The sequence below is a fragment of the Rhinopithecus bieti genome, unplaced genomic scaffold (genome assembly GCF_001698545.2).
Source record: "Rhinopithecus bieti isolate Rb0 unplaced genomic scaffold, ASM169854v2 scaffold_15437, whole genome shotgun sequence".
Taxonomy (NCBI): domain Eukaryota; kingdom Metazoa; phylum Chordata; class Mammalia; order Primates; family Cercopithecidae; genus Rhinopithecus; species Rhinopithecus bieti.
In genome coordinates, this window is record NW_016808212.1 from 270,657 (window position 1) to 296,237 (window position 25,581).

At 48.9% G+C, this 25,581-nt stretch overlaps 1 long non-coding RNA gene across 2 annotated transcripts in view; it reads right to left on the reverse strand.

Moving 5' to 3' along the window:
- Positions 1–731: 731 nt before the first annotated feature.
- Positions 732–25,581, reverse strand: part of LOC108538008 (uncharacterized) — a 35,503-nt gene continuing 10,653 nt past the window's right edge. The window contains exons 3-5 of one of the 2 annotated variants that reach the window (XR_001887977.1): positions 19,900–20,015; positions 5,426–5,679; positions 732–967 (exon numbers count right to left, since the gene is read on the reverse strand). This is a non-coding gene — a long non-coding RNA (uncharacterized LOC108538008). Of the gene's footprint in view, positions 968–4,791; positions 5,680–19,899; positions 20,016–25,581 lie in introns of those variants that run through there. The other variant, XR_001887976.1, reaches the window with a different exon arrangement.

Below are 25,581 nucleotides of genomic sequence, written 5' to 3' on the forward strand. Positions count from 1 at the left end.
TGAAACCCTGTCTCTACTAAAATACAAACATTAGCCAGGTGTGGTGGTGGTTGCCTGTAATCCCAGCTACTTGAGAGGCTGAGGCAAGTAGAACTGCTTGACTGCTTGAACCCAGGAGGTGGAGGTTGCAATGAGCCAAGATCACGCCACTGCACTCCAGCCTGGGCAAAAGAGCAAGACTCTGTCTCAAAGAAAGAAAGAAAGAAAGAAAGACAGAAAGTCCAGTCTGCAGAGATGTTGAATTAAAAACAGTGTCCACTTTGCCAGGAACTTCAAACAGGAGACCAAGTGGTGCCTTCAGGGACATCCAGGGTGATGTTGCATCCCAGGACGAGAAGAAGCCACCACCAGGAACCACAGACAGAGCTCCAGGGAGTTTAACATACAAACTTTAAAAGGAAGAAATCGGCCAGGCATGGTAATCCCAGCACTGTGGGAGGCCAAGGCGGATGAATCACAAGGTCAGGAGATCAAGACCATCCTGGCTAACACGGTGAAACCCCGTCTCTACTAAAAATAAAAAAAAATAAAAAATAAAAAATTAGCCGGGCGTGGTGGCGGGCTCCTGTAGTCCCAGCTACTCGGGAGGCTGAGGCAGGAGAACGGTGTCAATCCGGGAGGCAGAGCTTGCAGTGAGCCGAGATCAAGCCACTGCACTCCAGCCTGGATGACAGAGTGAGACTCCATCTCAAAAAAAAAAAAAAAAAAAAAAGGAAGAAATCACGCCAGTCTGGAATTAACTGCATAACATACAACCTTTAAAAGGAAGAAATTACACCAGCCCAGAATCAACTGCATAACAGAATGTGCTCCAGTGTGTAATCGGCAGGATTTGCTGGAAGACATCTCCTAGGATGCTCTAGAGGATTTGCTGGAGGACGTCTCCTAGGATGCTCTAGAGGATTTGCTGGAGGACGTCTCCTAGGATGCTCTAGAGGATTTGCTGGAGGACGTCTCCTAGGATGCTCTAGAAGCATAAAGAGATGCCAGCTGTGAGGCTTCTGCCTCAGGACTCATGGACTGGGCAATCCAGCCCTCTGGAGACCACTGAACAGGCAGCATTCAAAATCTTCTGGAAAACATCAGAGGAATAACAGGACATGAGAAATCCCTGAGCAAGCTCCAAGGAAAGACGGGAGCTCGCTTCAACCTGGAGGTGTTTGCTGGTCGGGAGCAAGGGGAAGGTGAGGTGCGAGGCGGAGGCCAGGCCCGCCGGGCAGAGCCGCAGGCAGAGCCACATGGGTTTATCCTGGAGTCCTGTCTGAGCGACATGGGCTGGGAGGGCTGCACCCTTGCTCACACCAGCGGCCGGGCAGCCCAAGAAGTCCCAGGCCCGCAGGCTGGATCTCCGTGGCCTTGGGAACATGCTCATTTGTTTTTGTGCCATCTGCAGCACTTTGAGCTGCAAAGGTAGAGACCACCTAGAGCTTCAGCCAAAGGCCTGTCTTTTACGGCAGTCTGTGTCCACCAGCCTGGCTGGGGAAGGGCTCCTGCTCCAGGCCTCCTACCTGGGGACACGGATGAAAAGGGGGCTCTAAACAACCACTAGGAAAGAAGTGTGTGATAAGGACAATCTCTGGCAGTGGTGAGTGTGACGGAAAGATGGGGGTGTGAGGCACAGCCAGGGAGGGTGGCCGGGCTCATTCAGACCGGCGGGTCAGAGAAGCAGTGTGAAAAGTTGGGCCCCATGGAATGGGAGTTGGGACATGGCCTTGGCTGCCTGAGGTCGGGAGGACACAGCTACTGCGTGGAGTCAAGGGACCGAGAGGCCACAAAACCTAAATGGGACCCGTGGGTCTGGGGGTGCGGCCATGAGTGGCAGCGGAGTCCTTCAGGGTACGGCCCGGGCGCATTCACTCAGGGATGGTGCATCACCCGCGTGGCAGGTGTCTCCTCCCCACACTCCCCAGGACAGCTCCCACCCCACGGCCACATTCTTGGGCGGCTCTGACACTCCTCCCAACAGTAGGCCCACATTCCCTCCCTTTTCACCCCCGTGGGCTTCCGAGGTGGTGGAGGTAACACCCTGACTTCTGAACTGAGGGCCCCACCCCTGCCTCACTTCGGTCTGCCCCTGCCCCCTCGCCCCGGCCAGGACTGCAGCCCGTGGGGGGCCACACCACAGGCGCCAGGCAGGCTATGGGGTGGCAGCTTAGGCAGATACCTGAGTACACTGCCAGGTCATTCTTCCTTGTCCCCAGTTCCCAAGGGATTAGAAGTGTTTCTAGCACTTCTGTACTTCCTGAGATGACTCCCTGTTCTGTGGTTTCGGTGCTGCCGATCGGACCACGTTCTCGCTCCTAACGCTAAGACCTTCAGCTCGGGCTGCTGCCTCTTCAGTAAGACACTCCACCACTCCATCACATCCGTGTCCACCTGTTGCCCAGGACGGGGAGTTTACATTTTCTAACACCATGGTTACTAAAGGGCTTTTCCAGGCTGCCTGACTTCAAAATCTGGAGAGCTTAGTGTTCTTTCTGCTTTAGGTTGTTAGCAGGAAATAAACAAAGTAAAGACCGCCCTGTTCACTGGAATAACTTGAAACTGTGCTGTTAATTAAAAAAAAAAAAAAGAAAGAAAGAAAATGAACTCTAATCCTTTGAAAATCCTGGCAGAAAGGAAACCGTGTGAGGCCATTCGCAAACCTGGCCTCACGTTCCTCCTCTCGCTCCCACCTGAGGCGACTGTTCCCTGCGGACTGAGCGTCCTTCCCTCCCACCCTGGCCCCTGCAGTTTGAGGCCCCCACTTCCTGCCCCAGTGCCTGCCAGGCGCCCCACAGAAGTGGGGACGCAGGCTCTGCAGGACAGGAGGTCCCCTGACAGGTTTCCGGCGAATCCACCAAATGGGCACCTTCTTCGCACAGCGGCTCTGGGAGCTGCCTCAGATGGCAACGAGTCCACGAATCCTGACAGATTCCACCAAATTACACCCAAGCCACCCCCTGCAGCTGAGTGTGACGGCAGCTTGGAACCCCTACAGCTGAGTGTGACGGCAGCTTGGGGCTGGACGGACACCACAGACTACACAGTTACGTTATGGGAGTACGCAGGAGCCCCTGACTATGTGCCCAGGAGCATGCCTGTGTCTGAGGGGTTCAAGCAGTGTGAGATTCTATTTTTTTTTTTTTTTTTGAGACGGAGTCTCACTCTGTCCCCAGGCTGGAGTGCAGTGGCACAATCTCGGCTCACTGCAAGCTCCGCCTCCCAGGTTCACGCCATTCTCCTGCCTCAGCCTCCCAAGTAGCTGGGACTACAGGCGCCGCCACCATGCCCAGCTAAATTTTTTTGTATTTTTAGTAGAGACAGGATTTCACCGTGTTAGCCAGGATGGTCTCGATCTCCTGACCTCGTGATCTGCCCACCTCAGCCTCCCAAAGTGCTGTGATTACAGGCGTAAGCCACTGTGCCCAGTCCAGAAATTCTTTAACTTAGGATTCCAATCTGCCTAAAAGACAAGCACTAAGCAGGTTCTGACTGGACTGCTCCCTGGAGGGTGGGCTGTGGGCTGCAGGATATGGGGCTCCCACACCTGTTGCTAGAGCATGGCCTGTAGCTGAAAGGGAAGTCCCTTGAGGCCTGAGATATGTGGCTTGGAGCTAGGCCTGGGGGCTCAGGAGAAGGGTAAAGAGGAGACGCCACAGGAGCCTCTTAATTTGGGCCAGGAAGGCGATGCATAAGATATGATGTAGGCAGATATTGAGGAAGAGCTTGACATCTTCAAGGCCTCGTCTGGAGCCTGAGATGCAGTGAACACTTTGCTCCTTTACATCCTGTCATTCTGTGATGGGAATGAACTCCAAATGGGAAGACAGCAAAGCCTCAAATCCCAAACCAGCAGCCCTGCTCACTGTTCAGAAGCACGTTTGTGACGGGAGAGTGCAAGCTGGTCCTTCTGGGGAATCTGCTCCTTCTCCTGACCCTCTTCTTTTTTTACTTTTATTTTTATTTTTGAAACAAGGTCTTGCTCTGTCACCCAGGCTGGAGTACAGTGGCATGATCTCAGCTCACTGCAACTTCCACCTCCGGGGTTCAAGTATTCTCCTGCCTCAGCCTCCAGAGTGGCTGGGATCACAGGTGTGTGCCATCACACTTGGCTGATTTTTGTTTTGTTTTTAGTAAAGACGGGGTTTCACCATGTTGATCAGGCTGGTCTCGAACTCTGACCTCAAGTGATCCACCCACCTCGGCCTCCCAAAGTGCTGGGATTACAGGCATGAGCCACCATACCCGGCCTATAGTTCATTATTCTATTGGCAATTTTGGGATTGGTAATGAATGTTTTTAGATACTTATACAAATTGCTTATTTGTCAGTTTTGGAGCTGGTGTTCTTATTTTATTGTTGGACTTTGTATACCAAAAATATAAACACTTTGTAATATGTGATGGGATTATTTTTTGGGTTATATGTAGACTTAACTGTGTTGTTATGACACTCACATATAATAAAAATTTGATAAGGTTAAATCTAAGCTTTTGGGGGATATGATTTTGGCCTTTTGAATCATGCTTAGAGATTTTATAAAATATTCTTGCCTGTAATCTTACTCTTTTCAATTCATTTTCTTTTCTTTTTTTTTTTCTCTGGGTCTGGCTCTATTGCCCAGACTGGAGTGCAGTGGTGTGGTCTTGGTTCACTGCAACCTCTGTCTCCCGGGTTCAAGCCCTCCTCCCTCTTCAGCCTTCTGAGTAGCTGGAACCACAAGTGTGCACATACCTGGCTAATGTTTGCATTGTTTGTAGAGATGGGGTTTTGCCATGTTGCCCAGACTGGTCTCAAACTCCTGGGCTCAAACAATCCTTCTGCCTTAGCCTCCCAAAGTGCTGGGATTATAGGTGTGAGTCACGGTGCTTGGCCTCGAGTTACTTGGCCTCCAATTAGTTTTCTACGTGTAACTGTGATGATATTTCTAAATGCCCATTGGTTTTGTCACTTGGATTTGCTTAAAATCCATGCAGTGCTCCCCACAGCCCTCGAGTTGAAGAGTCCCTGAGAGCTGACCTGTTTTGCTGGTCAGCTGCTCCCTGGCCTAGCTGGGTGCTTGCAAACATGCCTCTTCTGGGACCTGCCTATCCGGTCACTATCAGGCCCAGGGACGCCGGCTCCACCTGGGCGCAGACACCCCATGAAAGCACCTTGTTCCTCACGCTCAGTACCTTGGCACGCACCACTACCTCTCATAATGTTCTTTCTACTTCTTTCTTCAATTGACCTTTGAAATGTTTAAGCACCCTGCAGCCTAAGGCAAGTACCTTTCTCTTGATGGCTGCCAAGAAAAGCACCTGTGTAGCCTTGCTGGGGGTGTCAGTGTAGGTGCTGTCCACCCACTGGGGAAGGCAGGGGCCTCTGCACACCCCACACCTCTGATTTATATCTTCCCCTCAAATTATATCATAAACATCCTTCCTTGCTAGCACAGAAGTACCTGCCTTAGGTCTTCAGAGCTCCACAGTCACCTGAGGGGATGGCTGAATCTGTTTAGCCGCTTTCTCTGCTGACCTCATCCAAGTCTCACCACCCAGTGTTTCTCCTGTAAATGGCACAGCTTTGCGTAGACACGCTGACAGCATTCATGGGGGTCCACGTGGAGTCACAGGCCTGCTGCCCACATCATCTGCTGTCCCAGCGTGGACTTAAAGGACTCATCAGAGACTTCAGGTTGAACATGAAACATTAATTCTGAAAGAACAGACAGAAACAAAACACATTAGACCAGAAGGACAAAGAGCCTGGGAGGAGCACCTTCAGCGAGGAGGGCAGCATCTGGAATTGTGGCGTCTCTGGGTGGAGGAAGGACGCTCCGCCTGAGGTCCCCACAGGCAATGGCCCTGGGCTGGTGGCCGCCGAGTCCCTGGAGATGGCAGGGCAGGGCAGGTGGACAAGGTGTGGTTGACAGTGGGTGCTGGCTGAGTTTGGATATAGAGTGTGTGGTCCCAGGACACCCTCAGAGAAGTTTGGAAAATTTATTCCTGAAAATGTGCGACAATGGGCTGCAGGGTGTGGAAATATGCGTATTCTCCCCTAGCGATGCCCGTTAGGAAGGGAAAGTTGGCAGCATTTGTTGGTGAAAGGTGTAAAGCAGGCATTCCTGCTGGTTCAGCAATCCCACCTCCTCATCAATCCCATCTCCTCATGTCCCCTCATGAATCACCCACACATGGGCATTCTTCATTGTGAAATGTATTGCAGTTGTTGGAAACAAGATTGTTCGACAATAAAAAGAATGAGCTACCAAGCCATGAAAAGGCATGGAGGAGCCTTGAACCATGTCACTAAGTGGAAGAAGCCAATCTAAAGCAGCCACATTCTCCGTGAGTCCAACGACAGGACATTTTGGAAAAGACGGAACTGGGAATAATAAGATCAGTAATAAGGTGAGTGATTGCCAGGGGTTGACAGATGGGGAGGAATGAGTGGGGGAGCACAGAGGATTACTAGGCCAGGAAAATGATTCTGTAGGATACCGTAGTGGTGGATCCATGTCATCATACATTTGTCCAAACCCATAGAATGTGCAACAGCAAGACTGACCTCCAATGTAAACTGTGGACTAAGAGTGGAGAGAGGCGCTGGGTGTGGTGGCTCACCCCCTAAGATCGGAGAGAGGCGCTGGGTGCGGCTGGGTGCGGTGGCTCACACCTGTAATCCCAGCACTTTGGGAGGCCAAGAAGGGTGGATCATTTGAGGTCAGGAGTTTGAGACCAGCTTGTCCAACATGGTGAAACCCAATCTCTACTAAAAATATTCAAAAAATTAGCAGAGATCATGTGGCCAGAGAGGAGACGAGAGAGGGGGAAAGCCACCAGGCTCTTTTCAACAATGAGCTCTTGGGGGCACTCATAGAGCAAGAACTCTCTCATTCCTGCCAGGACAGCACCAAGCCGTTCCTGAGGGATCCAGCCCCACAACCTGAACACCTCCCACTAGGCCCCACCTCCAACACTGGGGGTCACATTTCAACATGAGGTTTGGGGAGACAAATATCCAAACCATAGCGGGCAACTTCTCCCTGTGTCCTCCTTTCATCTTCCCTCTGTGCACTTGTGTGTCCCCATCTCCTCTTCTTATAAGAATACCAATCCTAGGCCGGACACGGTGGCTCACACCTGTAATCCCAGCACTTTGTGAGGCCAAGGCCGGTGGATCACCTGAGGTCAGCAGTTCGAGACCAGCCTGGTCAATGTGACGAAACCCCATCTCTGGTAAAAATACAAAAAAAATTAGCCAGGTGTGGTAGCTCATGCCTGTAATTCCAACTACTTGGGAGGCTAAGGCAGGAGAATCATTTGAACCCAGGAGGCAGAGGTTGCAGTGAGCCGAGATTACACCATTGGACTCCAGCTTGGGCAACAAGCGTGAAACTCTGTCTCAAAAAAAAAAAAAAAAAAAAAAAAAACCAATCCTTTTGGGTTAGGGCCCAACAATATGACTCCATTTAACCTTATTACCCTCATCTAGACCCCATCTGCAAATATAGTCACATGGGGGTTAGGACTTCAACGTGTAAATTTGGGGACAGGCAACTCAGTCCATAAGAGTCCAAGGGAGAGGCCAGGGCTCAAAATAAGAACTTGGCTTCCTTGACACAGAGATGACTGTCCTCAGTGACCCTCCTCCTGTTGTATGTGCGACAAACCTGTTAGCTTGGTGTGATACAAATCCTGTGATTATGCTATGTCATGTGGCAAAAGGGATTTTTAGATGGAATCAAGGTCCCAAGCCAGCTGACTCAGTTAATCAAAAGAAAAATAATATCGAGTAGGCCTGATCCAATCAGGTCAGCCCTTGAAAAGCAAACTTTTCCTCTGGCTGGCCTCAAGGAAGAATGCAGAGACCTAAGCTTTGAACTCCCACTGGCCAACAGCCAGCCAAAGCCAGGGACCTCCCTCAGACAACCACAGGGTCTGACTTCTGCCACAGCCTCAGTGAGCTGGGAAGACCACCTGAACTCCAGACCACCTGAACTCCAGATGAGACCACCTGAACTCCAGATGCAGCCTCCCAAGACCCTGGGCAGAGGGCTGAGCTTCATGTGCACAGAATTCTGACCTACAGAAGCTGAGGTGATAGCTGGGTGTTGTTTTCCACTCTAAGCTTGTGCTAAATTGTGCAGCAGTAGCGTTTCCCACACTTGCCATGGCATTTCCTTTCTCCCTCTCCTTCCTCCAGCCTGTGGCCGTATGCCTGCCCTCTGCACCCCATATACCATGGTAGTCCAGGCCTTGGTCCTCCCCCACACCCCAGGATCACCACAGTGACCTGCTATTTTTAACCATATGTTTAAAACGGGGTAGGAAGACAGAAGCACGTCAGGTTCATGAAGCGTGAGTTCCAGAGACTCTGACTTCACAAGTGAGTGACTGTGGATCTTTCTCACCCTATCATCTTCTTTCTTGGTTCATTTTGAACACATGCTTCTTATCCACCACGTTGCTATTTCTTGACATGTGCTCTGAGGACCACCCATCGCACATGGCTTGGAGAGCTGGGGTCCTGCCTCCAACGTGCAGAATCTGAATGATCAGCACAGGGCCGGGCATTTGCCTGTTCTCCTGGGGCTTTTGGATATATTAAAATGTCATAATTCCTCTGGTGTCTAACCAGAAGTGTGGGAAATAGAAAGATGAATGGGTTATGGTCCGCAACTTCCAGGAGTTTACAAATCCAACCTAATAAAGAGGAAAAGATGCCTTCAATGACAATATAAGAGAGTGTCTGAGTCCGTTTTGTGATGCTATAGCAGAACACCACAGGCTGGGTAATTAAGAAATAGTCAATGTTTATTTGGCTCATGGTTCCAGAGGCTGGAAAGTCCAAGATCGAGGTTCCTTCCTGCCGTGTCATAACATGGTGGAAGGCATCAGTCACATGGGCAAGAGAAGGCACGGGCTCAAAGTTGCATCAGCATTAATCCCTTCATGAGGGTGGAGCCCTCGTGACCCACACACCCCAGTATGGCCCCACCTTCTATTGCCTTGGGGATTAAGTTTCTAACATGTATTTTTTGGGGGACACATTCAAGCCATAGCAGGGAGAATATGGTAAGTTCCATAAGCAAGCTTTAAGGCCTGAAAATGTAAATGCCCCCATGTAGAAACCTGGCTGTGAGTTGAGGGTGATCTGAATCCTTTTATTTATATTTTTGAGACAGAGTCTCGCTCTGTTGCCCAGGGTAGAGTGCAGTGGCCTGATCTCTGCTCACTGTAATCTCCACCTCCTAGGTTCAGATTATTCTCCTGCCTCAGCCTCTCGAGTAGGTGGGATTACGGGCGCCCGCCACCACACCTGGCTAATTTTTGTATTTTTGGTAGAGACGGGTTTTACCATGTTGGCCAGGCTGGTCTTGAACTCCTCACCTCATGATCTGCCCGCCTCAGCCTCCCACAGTGCTGCGATTACAGGCGTGGGTCACCACGCCCAGCCCAGATTCATTTTTTAAAATATGATTTTAGTAACATTTTAGTAACATTAGTTACATCTCATTTTTTTTTCTTTTTTTTTTTTTCTGTGGGCTAGGGCACCATCCCCAGAAATCTGTGGATTAGGGCCAAGGATAGATGAAGGAACCTGAAACCAGGATGTCAAATGTTGTTGCAGGAGATAATCAATTTGGGCTCCATAAAAACTGGAATGTGCTGAAGTTAGCAGAGATCTGGCTCAACGAACGTGTCAGACGTCGAAGGCCACGTCGACTTTAAAGGTCATGGGCCACAAAACACAGGGTCCAAGTGTGTGCCCAGAGTGACGCTGGTTTTCCTGACGCCTGAGGATAATGCTGTTGGCCCCGCTAACTAATGAGGGTGTTTGTGATGAAAAGGCAACAGCGGCCAGGACTGTGCTGACTGTGGGGTGCTGGGGCTGTGGGGAGAGAGCGACCTCAGCAGTCATGTGTTTGTCGTGGGCGTGGACAGCTCAGGACAGCACAGCTCTGAGCTGGGTGGATGGGTGGACAGGATCAATGCACCTACCAGCAGGGCCAGGCTCAAAGAGGGAGTCCCTGGGAGTGAGTGCTTACATACCCAAATAAAACCGCAAAACCTCCCCAACCCCAAAACATTTGGTGTAGACGCACAGGCTATGACGCATGACCCCACGCAGGGCCTCCACCTGGGGCTGCCTTACACGCTGAGGCCTGAGAGGACTGCCTGGGAACCATGCAGGGTCAGGCCGGGAGTGGACGGGGCACCTGCTAGGTCCTCACGGCTCAGCACTCACCTGCCTGTGGTCCACACAGCACCAGTTTCCTTGGGAGAACGTATCCTTCCAGCCGTGTGTCTGTCTGTCCTGCCAGGAGTGCCCGTGGGGCAAGGCCGGGCTGAGGGCCCTGCGTGGCTGTTGGCATCTCCCATGGTGGTGCTCCGTGGAGCATCCCAAGGACAGAAGGCGGTGGTGCTGATTCACTTCTGAGGCACAATCAGAGACCAAGGTCCCGCCTGGACTCTGAGGCCCCTGGGCCTGGGCCAGTTTCTCTGCTCTCATTTCCCCACCTCTGTGCGGCTCCTAGATCATCTCAAAGACACTGTGCCTGCTCCCCGCCATTTCTCAGTTCTACAACTCAGAGGCGATCTGTATTTTCAAGCAGCTTACAGTCTTGTCAGAGACACCAAGAACACAGCAGACGCTATGGAAGAATCAACAACTGACAGATACTTTTATATAAGCAGAAACAAACTAAAGAAGAAAGGAAACATGCCATTTAGAGTCATTTCTGCACTAACCAGGTGCGGATTCATTAAATAATCAATGAAACGGTTGTTTATTCGCCAAGTTGTTCAAACATTTGTTAACTGGCACCTACTAGATAGCAAGACCCGACGCTGTAAAGAAAACACGGTGACGTCACATGTTGGGAGATGACTGACATCTGCTGCTTAACATGAGAAATAAGCAGGTGACATTTTGGTTTAGAATCCTCAGCTGATTTATGTCAAACAAGCAAAGGAAGCAACCATGGAAACAGAGCTTAGGCCCCTTCCCGGCAGTGGCTTTGCTGTTTGGGAGAGAGAGGCTTCATGGACTCACTCATTATTTCAATTTATCCCTATTTGGAGCATAACGTTGTTTGAAAAAGCAGAAAGGGACTTAAGTGTAGATGAATTGAATACACCGTGGGTTCTTGTATGTGTGGGTTTTGTGTGTGTATGTGTGTGATTTTATTTTGCTTCTATCTAAAAATCTCTCTAAAAAGACATTAGAGGCAAGGAAGATAGAGGAGAAAAAGAAGAAGGAGGAGGCTGGGTGTGGTGGCTCACATCTGTGATCCCAGCACATTGGGAGGCCAAGGCAGGAGAATTGATTGAGGCCAGGAGTTCAAGACCAGCCTGGGTAACATAGTGAGACCCCATCTCTATAAAAAATTTAAGAAGATAGCCGGGCATGGTGGCACACACCTGTAGTCTCAACTACTTAGGAGGCTGAGGTGGGAGGATCACTTGAGCCCAGGAGTTTGAGGCTGCAGTGAGCCATGATTGCACCACTGCACTCCAGCCTGGGTGACAGAGCCAGACCCTGTCTTGATAAACAGGAGGAAAGAAGAATGTGGTACAAGCCTTTGAGGACAAACAAAATGGAAGAGGAGGCACTGGTGAGGAGCCGTGGGAGCTGGGCCTGTGGTGTCCGCACATCCCACCGAGGAAGCCGAAGGACAGTGGAGCCGCAGGCAAGCACATTTGCAGCTCAAACCTGAGAGGCACAGAACGGGAGCATCAGCATCCATGGGTGTCGGGTGAAGGCAGGCCTGAAATAAAAGGCTCGCTGGAGATGGGGCAAGAAGCCTGCTCCTCCACCTCTCACAGAAGGTGAGTGACCCCCACTGTGGCGGACGCCTGGGGAAGGTGTGTTCTCTGGGCCACACAGAGAGAGATATCTCCCGGGACGGTTTGAGTCTCAGGCCACTTCCTCTTCCTCACTTGGCTCTCGGAACACTGGCAGCCAAAGGATTACTGTCTCCTAGACAAGGCGTTTGAACACTTTCCTTTAAAGGACCTCATTCATCCACTTGGAAAGCCACGAAGATCCTAACAGGAAGGGGTCTCCGATGAGGCTTCCCCCAAGATCACAGAACAATGTGGCCACACGCAGAGCTGCAGTCAGCCTGGTAGTGGCTGATTCGCTGGGTGGACAGCGCCAAATATTCAGACTCCTGGGGAAAGCAGCCACGGTCAAGTTCACACAGAAACAGGACAAACAAAGCCACTCGGAGGAAACGGGCGCAGTGCAGGGAGAACACCTCAAGGAATAAAAATGCTAGAATTTACATCCTTAGAGAGAGAAGGTAGATATTGAACCCACGAAACAAGAACAGAACACTTGAAAAAGAAATGTATTAAAGGAAACAAAAGCTTGTGCAAAAAAAAAAAAAAAACTATGAGAGCAAAAACGCCTCAAAAGACAAGTTGGAAGATAAAATCTTCAAAAACTCTCGGAAGGTAAAACCAAAAGACAAAGAGATGAAAAATGAAAGAATAAAGATACATGTTTGGTTCAGTGAGTCGCTGAAACATTTAAAATAAATGAGTTCTAGCCTGAGCAAAGAATGAACAAGACCCACAAGGCAGGTCCCGAAATCGCAGAGCTCTAGGGAGGAGGAGACTCAACCCTTACTGCCGAGAGAATCAGAAGCCAGCCTGACACTGGGCCAGGCGGAGGCAACCCCGGACTTCAGGAGGCAACAGAGGGAGGAATGCCGGGAATTCTGTAACCACATCATCTCCATTAAGCTTCCTCACCCAGCCACAATCTCAGCTCACTGCAACCTCCGCCTCCCAGGTTCAAGCGATTCTCCTGCCTCAGCCTCCCGTGTAGCCGTGATTACAGGCGTGTGCCACCATGCTTCACTAATTTTTTTGTGTTTTTAGTAGAGACAGGGTTTTACCATGTTGGCCAGGCTGGTCTCGAACTCCTGACCTCAGGTGATCCACCTGCCTCAGCCTCCCAAAGTGCTGGGATTACAGGTGTGAGCCACCGCACCCGGCCCCGTTTTCTATTTTCTAGAGCAGTGTTTTTGATGGACTGTGTTATCCCCTCATATGTGTGGTTCTGGCTCAGGAAACAGTCAAGCAGAGGCTTCTAGAAATGGATAAAAGATTGGATTCAATTCTCACTAAGATCCCTTCTGTCTCCAAGACCCTGTAATCCTTATGGCATGAAAATCTCATTAACATGAAACCTGGTAATTTGTAATTTGTACTAATCATACTGAGCTCAAGTTGGAGTGCGGCACTGAGCTCATAAAAGGCTGTCCCAGCAAGGAATGCTGCTTGAGAACAAACTGAGGTCAAACTTTATAGATGCACCATACCAGCAGTTTGTGTGATAATTAAAATAGTTCTTAGAGAGAGTTTCCAAAGAATGTTTTTCTACTTAGCAACCCTTTATTAGCATACTTTTTGGTTACTGAATATACTTGACATTTCCCTCATTCCACGGCCTTCCCTCCAATTAGCCTGAATTGATAGGGTTTTTACCCCCATGTAAGCATCTTGACTACTGCCGTAGAAAGAAGATGTGAATGAGGGTCGTGCTCTAATCTAAGGCACAAAGACAGGTCACTGAGGACGGAGACTCTGACTTCCACTTGGCTGTTGTCAATAGGATTTTCCTGAAAGCTCATCCTCTGACAATTTCACATGCTTTGTTGATGATATCTCAAAGAGCTAACATTCCTTGAGCCACAAAAAAGAACTTGGTCGATGGAATGAAGTGATGGCAACACCGGGAGGAAATGCCATCTTCTTCAGAGTCTGGTAGCTGTGGACATGAGCGCCCTGGCGTATGATGGCTTCCTGCGTGACAGTAAGCACACATCCCGGAGAAAGGGCTAGAAAGAGCATAGGCAGTTCCATCTGACTGCACATGCAATATAAGTCACAGAATGCTGTGTCTGGGGAGAAAGCTGTTATGATCTTACGCTTTATTAATACTGCATTCCCCGAAACAATGGCTATTCTCCAAGCCCTGTGACCCTCTACGTTGGTAGGACACACCTTCCATGCTGAACTTGGGCCTTGGCACTGTATTTTAAGGGAGACATGGGCAGACAAGTGCAGACTGAGATAGGGTAAAACACCAGGAACTCTGTCTTATGAGGAAGAGTGGAAGGAAATGGGAATAATTTCTGGATTGGATAGAATTTCAGGCAAACGCGAAAGATCTTTTTAAATATTTGGGGGGAAAGTAAGGGGAAAAATGGTTCCTTTTATGAGGTAGGCAGTGACAACCTATATTCTGTCTCCCTCCATTTACCTTCCCGGTTTGTTCTCCCATCTCCCAGCTCCACTCCAGGTGACGGTTCAGACTTGGAATTCAGCTGCTGCGGGTGTTTTCCAGACAGCTTGATGACAAGGGCTCTTCCTGACTTTTATAAAAGCTTGGAAGAATTTAGTGGTAGGATAGATAGAGGACTGATGCTTTTAAGAATTAGGAGAAAAGGCTGGGTGCGGTGGCTCACACCTGTAGTCCCAGCACTTTGGGAGGCAGAGGTGGGTAGATCACTTGAGGCCAGGAGTTTGAGACCAGCCTGGCCAACACGGCAAAATCCAGTATCTACTAAAAATACAGAAATTAGCCAGGCGTGGTGGCGCATGCTTGTAGTCCCAGTTACTCAGGAGACTGAGGCACAAGAATTGCTTGAACCAGGAGGTGGAGGCTGCAGTGAGCCGAGATTGCATCATTGCGCTTCAGCCTGAACGGCACAGCGAGACTACGTCTCAAAAAAAAAAGAAAAAGAAAAAGAAAAAAGAAAATTAGGAGAAAAAGAACTGTTCTGGGAAGAAAGGAATGGAAGTATCCCAAGATTAGATGAAGGCTGACTCCCATTTTATGGAGATGTCCAGAAGAGAGGACCTCAGGTGCAGCTGAGGGAGTTCGTGACCGGCACGCCCACACGGAAGGCAAGGGACTGGAGCATTTCGGCAGTCATGAGCCCGGACTGGCGCCTGTAGGAGGTCCCTGGGTGTTTGGCTCTGTGCCAACTCCGGGGACCTCTTCATTATCCCGGGGCCGTCGGACAGCGACCGGGAACTAATAACGAGGGAATTGAAGTGTTGCCACAACGCTGATGGAAAGAGGCTTAGACATGAACGTAAACTGACTTTAAAGAAAGTACTTTCTTGCATGCCTATATTTATGGATTAGATAACTATACATTTACACAGCTCAAGGACAGATCAAGGACCAATGCGTAGAAGCTTCTGGAAGGAATATTTAGTTAATGCAAAAAGAAATTTCTAAGCATTGTCACTCCCAGCAGTACGAGAGTGCTTTTGGAAACCAGAGCTCCTGCCACAGGGCAGAACACTGACATCCGTCTTTCAGGGGTGTTTTAAGGGAAAATTCCATGATGGGTGTCACACACTGGATTAAGCAATATCTTCCATCCCTCCCAAATCTGGGGTTCTGTCATTCTATGAATTATCAGAATCCCTGGCTCACAAGTGGGACTGGACTGAGGCTCTAAGAGCTTGTAAATATTTGCACAGCAGTCCTTTGAAAGCACTCATCGGGACTTCTGTGCCATAACGCTCTGCCCTGAGTGACCACCGAAGTGTTTATTTTACTCTGGCTCCTCGAACGGGTGACTGAACTCATTTGCAAACAGGGAAAAGACAGCCGTGTCAGCTCCGATTGCTCTCAAGGTCAGAGGTGTTGTTTTCCTTCTTGTTGTGTAAGGAATGTGTTTTTTTTCTTCTTATGGTAACTGTAAGACTGGACTGAGCACAAAGAGAGAGGACATTTGAAGTACATGTTGCAAGCACAGCCGGAGGGATTAGGGACAAATGAAATGGAGGCAGAGATTGGGAAGACAGTGGAAGTATTAAGGTTACTTCCCAGCCCAGCTGAGCATTTCATGACGGATGTGTCCGAGCTCCAAGGGTTGGCCTTGGCTCGACCGCCCTGAGATCGCTCTGCTCTGTGTCAGAGGACATCATCAGTGTTTGCAAAATCCAATTAAAGCAGCGTTAGTGCACACGGGCACACTGAGCCGCCCAGCGCGTTTTATGCCCAGTCCCTCTGGCAGTTCTGGAAGCCCAGCCACAGTTTTAGAAAAGAGTTATTTGGATGAGCCTTTGGAACAGATTTTTTTTCTCCAATTTAAATTATTTTTCATTTTATTGAAAACTTCCAGAGTTCCATTTGGTTCAAATATCAAAGCAGGGAAAATAAACTTTTCCTTCCTTTTTGTGACATGCTTATAAAAATTATTTTCGTCACTCAGGTGAATTATCAGCAAGTATGATGTCATGCTGCTGAGATTAAGCACAAAGACAGGGAGATGCAAGGCAGGAAGGCTCGGCTCCCGCCCTTGCTCCTTAGGTGCAGAATGTGGAACTGAATCGCAGCTGTTAGTGTTACGTAATCCAGGGATACTAGGAAGTAGAAGTGGCCCAAACTGTTTTATAACAATAGTAGGAAAATACATTTTTCTCTATTTGTAAAGATTTCTGGTTTTGATTATGTATCAGTCCATAATCTGAATGTACATCCACATGGTGAAATTGTTTCGCATAATCTGTTTTGGGCCACGGCAGAGTTGCCTTTACTGGAGGAACTCTACTGCTAATAACCATGATAACTTCTGTATTAGATATTAAAATAACAGTTTGAAGGCCCTAGAGATCACCCAGAAGCTGACAGAAACTGGAAGGACAAAACCCTTGCAATAAGGGAAGCAAACTGAACCAACTCAGTGTAGCCACGTGAATCTGACTACTTGCTGAGGGCGCTTCCAGTCCATGCAGGGTGTGTGGAGATAGAGTTCAAATGAGAAGTGCCAATGTTCTGAACGCAGTGGTTTGCCTGTGTCCCCAGAGTTCATCTGCTGGAAGCTGAGTTGCTCTTGTAACAGGGCTGGGGCCTTTCCAAGGGGATTAGCCTGAGGCTCTGCCCCTGTGGATGGAATATGCTTTTGTATCGGGAGTGGATTTGTTGTCTAGGGAGGTGGCTCCTGATAAGTTTGTCCCCATTCCTCTCTTTTTTTTTTGAGACAGAGTTTTGCAATTGTTGCCCAGGCTGGAGTAGTGCAGTGGTGCAATCCCAGCTCACTGCAACCTCTGCCTCCCAGGTTCAAGTGATTCTTCTGCCTCAGCCTCCTGAGTAGCTGGGATTACATGCCCGGGTAATTTTTGTATTTTTAGTAGAGACGGGGTTTTGCCATGTTGGCCAGACTGGTCTTGAACTCCTGACCTCAGGTGATCTGCCTGCCTCAGCCTCCCAAAGTGCTGGGATTACAGGCATGAGCCACCACACCTGGCCTCTCTCTTGCCCCCACTTCCACCAGTGGAAGGCCCTCACCAGATGCTGGCACCATGTCTTGGACTTCCCAGCCTCCAGAACCATGAGCCAAAAAAACTGCTATTCCTTATGTATTACCCAGTCTGTGGAATTGTGGCAGGACAGTCCACAGCTCTCATTCTATTCTCAAAGGGGTGAGAGGTTCCAAAGGGGTTCATGTCCACTCATGTAGAAGCCAGAGGAAGACAGATCACACAGCCACAGCATCAGAGTTAGACCAAGAAAGGGGTGTTTAGAGACTTCCAGGCAATCATGAAACATTCCATTTCTATGTCAGCTGTTTGGTATGAAGTACGCACTTGCCGAGAATCAAACACTGAGAAGATCAGGTATTCTATGTTGAGATCTGATCTTGACAAGTAAATGACAAAAGGCAGAGAAAAGTAGCTAGAAAAGAAGGAAGATGCAGCCCCGGTAGCTGCCTTCTTTCCCCGTCCAAGGCCAGGCGTGCTGCCCAGCAGGTCTTGGCGTTACAGAGAATGCTGGCGGCTCTGTCTAGTGTCTGTGTGGAGGGCTCGCTGCTGAGCCACATCGAGTTTTCTGGAGATGCATTAGCTAAGCTAGTGAGACCGTGCTCAGTTCCTCCCCGTGCAGTGGGCATTACCACTGTGATTCTGTGGGTGGGACAAGGAGGCAACGAGGCTAATGGGAGAAGTCAAGGGGCAATCGCCCACTCAGTGCCCACTCAGCTGCTGACCGTGTGCTGTGGGCTGCCTTTCTTGCAGAGAGAAAGCAGCTCTGGTCTGGTGATGGAGGTGGATGTGCTATGAGAGTCCACCTGCCAGAGCCCCAATGGAAACGGGCCCAGACTGCTGGCGAGTGCAGCAGGGACGACTCACGGAGGCAGGGGGAGTTCGCAGGGTGGCTGGGACCACACAGTCCCTTCCTCACAGAGGGCATGGGACACCCCACTCCTATACAACAAACACCATTCAGTTCTCACTTAAAAATCTGAACATGGCCGGGCGCAGTGGCTCAAGCCTGTAATCCCAGCACTTTGGGAGGCCAAGGCGGGCGGATCACGAGGTCAGGAGATCGAGACCATCCTGGCTAACATGGTGAAACCCCGTCTCTACTAAAAAATACAAAAACTAGCCGGGCGAGGTGGTGGGCGCCTGTAGTCCCAGCTACTCGGGAGGCTGAGGCAGGAGAACGGCGTAAACCTGGGAGGCGGAGCTTGCAGTGAGCTGAGATCTGGCCACTGCACTCCAGCCTGGGCGAGAGAGCGAGACTCCATCTCAAAAAAAATTTAAAAAAAAATAAAAAAAAAATATGAACATGATCTGCCTTTGGTGAACTTTATTGGTTTTTTGAGACAGAGTCTCGCTCTNGAGATGGAGTCTCGCTCTGTGCCCCAGGCTGGAGTGCAGTGGTGCGATCTCGGCTCACTGCAAGCTCCACCTCCCGGGTTCACACCATTGTCCTGCCTCAGCCTCCTGAGTAGCTGAGACTACAGGCGCCGCCACCATACCCAGCTAATTTTTTATAATTTTAGTAGAGATGGGTTTCACTGTGTTAGCCAGGATGTTCTTGATCTCTTGACCTTGTGATCCACCTGCCTCCGCCTCCCATAGTGCTGGGATTATAGATGTGAGCCACCATGCCCGCCCCCCTTAGATAAATTTTTAACCATACAGTATTGTCATTTGTATGCTGTAGTTAAGAGCTTCCAGAGGTCACATGCACTAGATCTTAACAGCTGAGCCCTCATGAAAAACATGTTATCTTCCACCATCTCGGGGAAGCAGTGATACTGTGGAATGGGAAAAGTGCAGTCTCCCAGGATTTCTGCTGTTTCCATGCTGAGTAACAGCATTTCCAGTCCCGTAACTCCGGTCCATGATCTTCAGTTAGGTGGGAATAGCCTTACGAAGTGCCCTTTCCCCGTGTGGGCATTTACAACCTTCAAAACTCCCAAGGATGGACCCAACTTGACAAACATCAACTGCTCCCCGTGTCCCAAAGGTGGACAGTCAGAGAACCTGGGGAGTGAGCCTGCTTCCGCACAGCTCATCAAACATCACACCTTTTGTGCAAGGTTTGGGAGAGCTAGTTTGGAGTGGCAAACACCAATTCAACCTCCAGACAGCACAGGGTAACCAGGAGGGGCAGTGGTCAAGGTTCCATGAGGAACGACTCAGTTGGTGCTTTGTCTACACAGCTCACTCCCACAGAGACCCAGGGCGGAAGGGAAGGGGTTTTCCCCTTGGGGAGTTTGCCTCTTTCCCCCATTAACTATTATTTTCGGCCGGGCGCGGTGGCTCAAGCCTGTAATCCCAGCACTTTGGGAGGCCGAGGTGGGCGGATCACGAGGTCAGGAGATCGAGACCATCCTGGCTAACACGGTGAAACCCCGTCTCTACTAAAAAATACAAAAAATTAGCCAGGCGTGGTGGCGGCGCCTGTAGTCCCAGCTACTCGGGAGGCTGAGGCAGGAGAATGGTGTGAACCCGGGAGGCGGAGCTTGCAGTGAGCTGAGATCCCGCCACTGCACTCCAGCCTGGGCGACAGAGCGAGACTCCATCTTAAACAAAACAAAACAAAAAACAAAACAAAACAAAGAAAACTATTATTTTCTCCAGACAATGCTCAGCTTCTAACACTCACCTTCCCAGGGAGCCTTGCTGCGGGAAATGCGTCCGGGTGTTTCTCAGAGAGGCCTGGATGCTCGCGGCCTGTGTGGTCTCAGCTTCCTTCATTGTTCCGGGCCTCGGTTTCCTTATCTATAAATTGGGAATGTGAAAGGCTCTCTTGAAGCATTACTCTCGGGACTATAAACAACTCACGTAAAGCAAGGGGCTGGTGTGCATACTTCATCTATAAAGCACGGCTCTGACCCTGGTCTGCTTGTCTCAGAACACAGACACGAGGCCAGGCCACTGGTCCGAGCTCCCTTGGCCATTAGGCCAGACTGTAATCGGTTCTACTTACAGAAGTTCAACAAGATGTAGTTTACCTCAACCGTGAAACACCTGCTAATACAGAACTCAAGGGTGGTGTAAAGGTTAAACAGGTTCACGCTCATCGAAAGCTCCACAACATTCAACAAATGTCGGCTGTCACTGTTGTGCAGACGCTCAACCCTCCCACACTGTCACTCAAGGGTCTGGGGACAGGCCTGAGATGACAGCGTGATTGGGAAACTAGTGGTGAGGGTGGAAGCCAGGGCAGGCTCAGGAGGCTCAAGACCTGGCACTGTTCTGTGGCTGGGATGGGGTCTGGCCTCTGCAGGCCCTGCCTGGCTCCTTCTGTGTCCACTGGTCACCACCACAACGGATCAAACCAGCACACAGGAATGCCTGTGCTTCAGAGGAAGTCACTTACGTAAAATATTTGATGTTTAAAAGGGAAATACATGCAAGTTACTTTTATGATTTTATAGGTTCTCAGCAGTCAGAAAAAGTAGCCAATCTATTAATCAGAAATAGTTCACGATACAGTTCTTAGATGATGTCCTTGTTTGAATTAATTCTCCTAACACATCCACCCGTGGTGTCCCGAGCACGCGTGCTCTGACGCAGCAATAGCTTCCTGTTGTTTTATTTACTGATGTCCCCACGTGTGCAGCACAGGGTCTGCCAAACAGCTGGAGTTCAGTGTCTGCTGAATTCAGTTTCGATGCACTAAACACCCTGAATGTACTCCTGGAGTTTCTTCTTCTTCTTCTCCTAGTCACTGGGGCACAAGCCCTGCCTAGATTTTCATATACAAAATGTTAGGTTCGAAGAAATGGAAGAAATGCTGTTTTCTTATGTGCAGTCAAGTAGCGACTTTCGAGGGAGCTCCACTGAGTGGCGAATTGTCTGAGTGCACACAGATCTCTTGGGGTGGACGTGACAGAACCCAGGCAGTGTGAAATGGGAAACACAACATGAAGGCAAGCAATGCGGCCCGGCCTAGTAGAAGGTAGGCCTGTCATGTAATGTGTGGCCCGGCCTAGTAGAAAGTAGGCCTGTCGCCGGGCGCGGTGGCTCAAGCCTGTAATCCCAGCACTTTGGGAGGCCGAGATGGGCGGATCACGAGGTCAGGAGATCGAGACCATCCTGGCTAACACGGTGAAACCCCGTCTCTACTAAAAATACAAAAAAAAACTAGCCGGGCGAAGTGGCGGGCGCCTGTAGTCCCAGCTACTCGGGAGGCTGAGGCAGGAGAATGGCGTAAACCCAGGAGGCGGAGCTTGCAGTGAGCTGAGATCCGGCCACTGCACTCCAGCCCCGGCGACAGAGTGGGACTCTGCCTCAAAAAAAAAAAAAAAGAAAGTAGGCCTGTCGTGTAATGTTTGGAACTCGCTTTCTTGTCTGGAAATGAGACACTTGATGAACAGATCTTTGATGTGTGAGTGCAGGTTACTGCCCATGCACTTAGCAGAGAGGAATCAGTCACATGGGTTTGAATCAGTGAGTAGATGGTAAGGTATTTAAATAATGCTGAATTTATTTTATTCATTCATTTATTTATTTATTTTTAGAGACAGGGTCTGGCTCTGTTGCTCAGGCTAGGATGCAGTGGTGTGATCACAGCTCACCGTAGCCTCTACTTCCTGGGCTCAAGTGATCCTCCCACCTCAGCCTCCTGAGTAGCTGGGACTACAGGAACTTGCCACCGTGCACAGCTAATTACTTTATTTTATTTTTTGTAGAGATGGGATCTCACTGTTGCCCTCTTGAACTCCTGGGCTCAAGAGATCCTCCCAGATGGGTGCTGTGGTGTGTACCTGTAGTCCCAGCTATTTGGGAGGCTGAGGCACGAGAATCACTTGAACCTGGGAGGTCAAGGCTGCAGTGAGCCAAGATCATGCCACTGCACTCCAGCCTGGGTCTGGGCTACAAAGCAAGATCCTGTCTCAAAAAAAAAAAGAGAGAGATCCTCCTGCTTCAGCCTCCCGAGGTGTTGGGATTATAGGCATGAGCCAACGTGCTGGCCTAGAGTTCTTTTTCTTGTCATTATTCCCTAAACAATACAGTAAAACAACTATTTACATATCGTTTACATTGTATTAGGTATTATAAATCACCTAGAGACGACAAAGTACACAGGAGGATTGCATAGGTTACATGCAAATACTACGCCATTTTATGCCAGGGACTTCAGCATCCATCGATTTGGGTGTCCACAGGGATTCCTGGAACCAATGCCCCACCCATACCAACAGATGACTACATACAAAGACCCTGGTGAAAGGCAAGGGTGGGCTGAGGTCACTGGGTGTGGGGGTGGGTAAGGCAGCTCTACCCACACTGCCACACTTTAAAAGTGAGCCCCCTGCCTAGGGTGTGCTGGATGAACTACCCTATCCCATAGGCTATTTCTATAGAGTTACAAACAGAATAATGGGGCTGAAGAATGAGACCACACATTCAGTAGCCGCCTCTAGGCTGGAAACAGTATTTCCACTATTCACTTTTCTTCATCAGTCTGGCCCCAGGTTTGACCATTTAGTCTTTTCATTATCAACTTTTGTTTTATACAGCATGAATTTCTGCTCATTCCTTCATTTGTTCTTTTACTTTATTTTGCTGTTCTTCTTAAATTTAAGATGGATGTTTACCTTGTTAACTTTCAGGTGGAATTTTGTACTCATGTACAGAGAAGCGAGTTTCTCTGTGTAAGTCAATTTTTGCATTCTGTATTTCAAGGTTATGTTATTGGTTCACATTACTCTAAAGTTATCTTTAGGAATTAAACATTTATTATAATTATTAACACATTTGGGTTTATAGCTACCATATTATTTGTGATTTTCCTTTTTTTTTCTGTTTCTTTTCACTTTTTTCTTGCCTTCATTTCAATTAGCTTTTGTTAACCATTTTAGTTTTTTTCTACTAATTTGGAAGTTTTACATTCTGCTTGTGTAGTTATAATCATTAACCTAGGAATTATAACAGGAATACTTAATTTACCAAGTCTGAAGTTCATCAGTACTTTACCCTAGTTCTGAAAGTAGGACCTAGAACTCTTAACTCTATCCCTTTCTTGATTTATAGGCTTTATTAATTATGTGTTAAAATGCAGTAAGATATTACTATTGGCCGGGAGTGGTGGCTCATGCCTGTAATCCCAGCATTTTGGGAGGTCGAGGCGGGCAGATCATGAGGTCAGGAGATCGAGATCATCCTGGCTAACACGGTGAAACCCCACCTCTACTAAAACATAAAAAAGTTAGCTGGGTGTGGTGGCAGGCGCCTGTAGTCCCAACTACTCGGGAGGCTGAGGCAGGAGAATGGCATGAACCTGGGAGGTGGAGCTTGCAGTGAGCTGAGATCATGCCACTGCACTCCAGCCTGGGCGACAGAGAGAGACTCCTTCTCAAAAACAACAAAAAAGATATTACTATTGTTTTATATGCACTTTATTTGTTCCTCATTCTGGCACTTTGTTCCTCATTCTGATCACTTTGCTTCTACTGCAAGTATATTATTATTATTATTATTATTATTATTATTATTTTTGAGACGGAGTCTTGCTCTGTCGCCCAGGCTGGAGTGCAGCGGTGCAATCTCAGCTGACTGCAAGCTCCGCCTCCCGGGTTCATGCCATTCTCCTGCCTCAGCCTCTCGAGTAGCTGGGACTACAGGTGCCCGCCAACTCGCCCGGCTAGTTTTTTGTATTTTTTTTTAGTAGAGATGGGGTTTCACCATGTTGGCCAGGATGGTCTCGATCTCCTGACCCCATAATCCACCCGCCTCGGCCTCCCAAAGTACTGGGATTATAGGCGTGAGCCACCGCGCCCGGCTTTAAGTATATTATTTAAACTGTCTTTTAGAAAGGGGTGGCTTATGGTAAGATTTCTCAATGTTCCTTTGTCTGTAAATGTTTTCCACCTAGGCCTTAAAGGATATTTTCTCTGGGCATCGAATTCTAGTTTGGCAGTATTGTTTGTTTTTTTTCCTCCCTCATCATATTGAAGATATTCCACTGTCTCTTGTCTCTCAATGTTACTGTTGAGCAGTCAGCTCTCACATTCACTGTTGCTCTTTCTATGGCAATCTGGCTTTTTCTTTCAGTTGCTTTTAACAAATTGTTCTTGTCTTTGGTATTCTGGAATCTGACTATGATTTCTTATTTATCTTTCTAGTTCTTTATCTTACCTGGAAAAATGTTAGTCATTATATCTTCAACCATCGCCTCCTTCCCTTGCTCCTTCTCCTGCCCGTCTGGTGTACTTACTGGACAAACATTTGCTCTCAATTCTACTGGTCTTCTGAATCTATTTCAATTTGCTTAACTTCAGTGTTGTGTGATTTCCATTTGCCCCTCCAGATTGTGTCTTCCTCTGCCCTGCTCTGTGCCCCTGGAAGTTGACTTCAGCAGACTGGATGTCCAGACCCTCTTGCATTCTGGCTGTTGGGTTAGTCAAAGGGAGGCCCCAGCAGAAATAAGGAGGAGAGACTGCTTTGGTTATTAATTTCTCTCACTCTCTTTCTGCAGGGCTGAGGCTTGGTGTCACTGTGTTCCTCTATGGCTGTGACTCCCATCTGGGGCCCTTCTACATGGCTTAGCATTTGCTAGGTTCTATCATTTCTTTGCCCCTCAGTCCTATGAATTGTGATGGCTTCCCACAGTTGCCAGTTAACTGGATCCCTCGTCATCCTTTGTTGGTTCTTTTAACCCAGCTCACACTTCTGTTAATAGTGTCTTTGGCCGGGTGCAGTGGCTGATGCCTGTAATCCCAGCACTTTGGGAGGCTGAGGTGGGCAGATCATGAGGTCAGGAGATTGAGACCATCCTGGCTAACACGGTGAAAACCCGTCTCCACTAAAAATACAAAAAATTAGCCGGGCGTGGTGGCAGGCACTTGTAGTCCCAGCTACTCGGGAGGCTGACGCAGGAGAATGGCATGAACCCAGGAGGTGGAGCTTGCAGTGAGCCAAGATCGCACCACTGCACTCCAGCCTGGGTGACAAAGTGAGGCTTTGTCTCAAAACGAAACAAAACAAAACAAAACAGAGTCTTCCAAAAAATTGATTCATGGCTGGGCGCGGTGCTCATGCCTGTAATCCCAGCACTTTGGGAGGCCAAAGCAGGCAGAACATGAGGTCAGGAGTTCAAGACCAGCCTGGCCAACATAGTGAAAGCCTGTCTCTACTAAAATAATAAAATAAAATTAGCCAGGCATGGTGGCAGGCGTCTGTAATCCCAGCTACTTGGTAGGCTGAGGCAGGAGAATGGCATGAACCTGGGAGGCAGAGGTTGTAGTGAGCCAAGATTGCACCACTGCACCCCAGCCCAGGTGACCAGTGTGAGACTCCATCTCAAAAAAAAAAAAAAAAAAAAAAATTTAAATTTTAT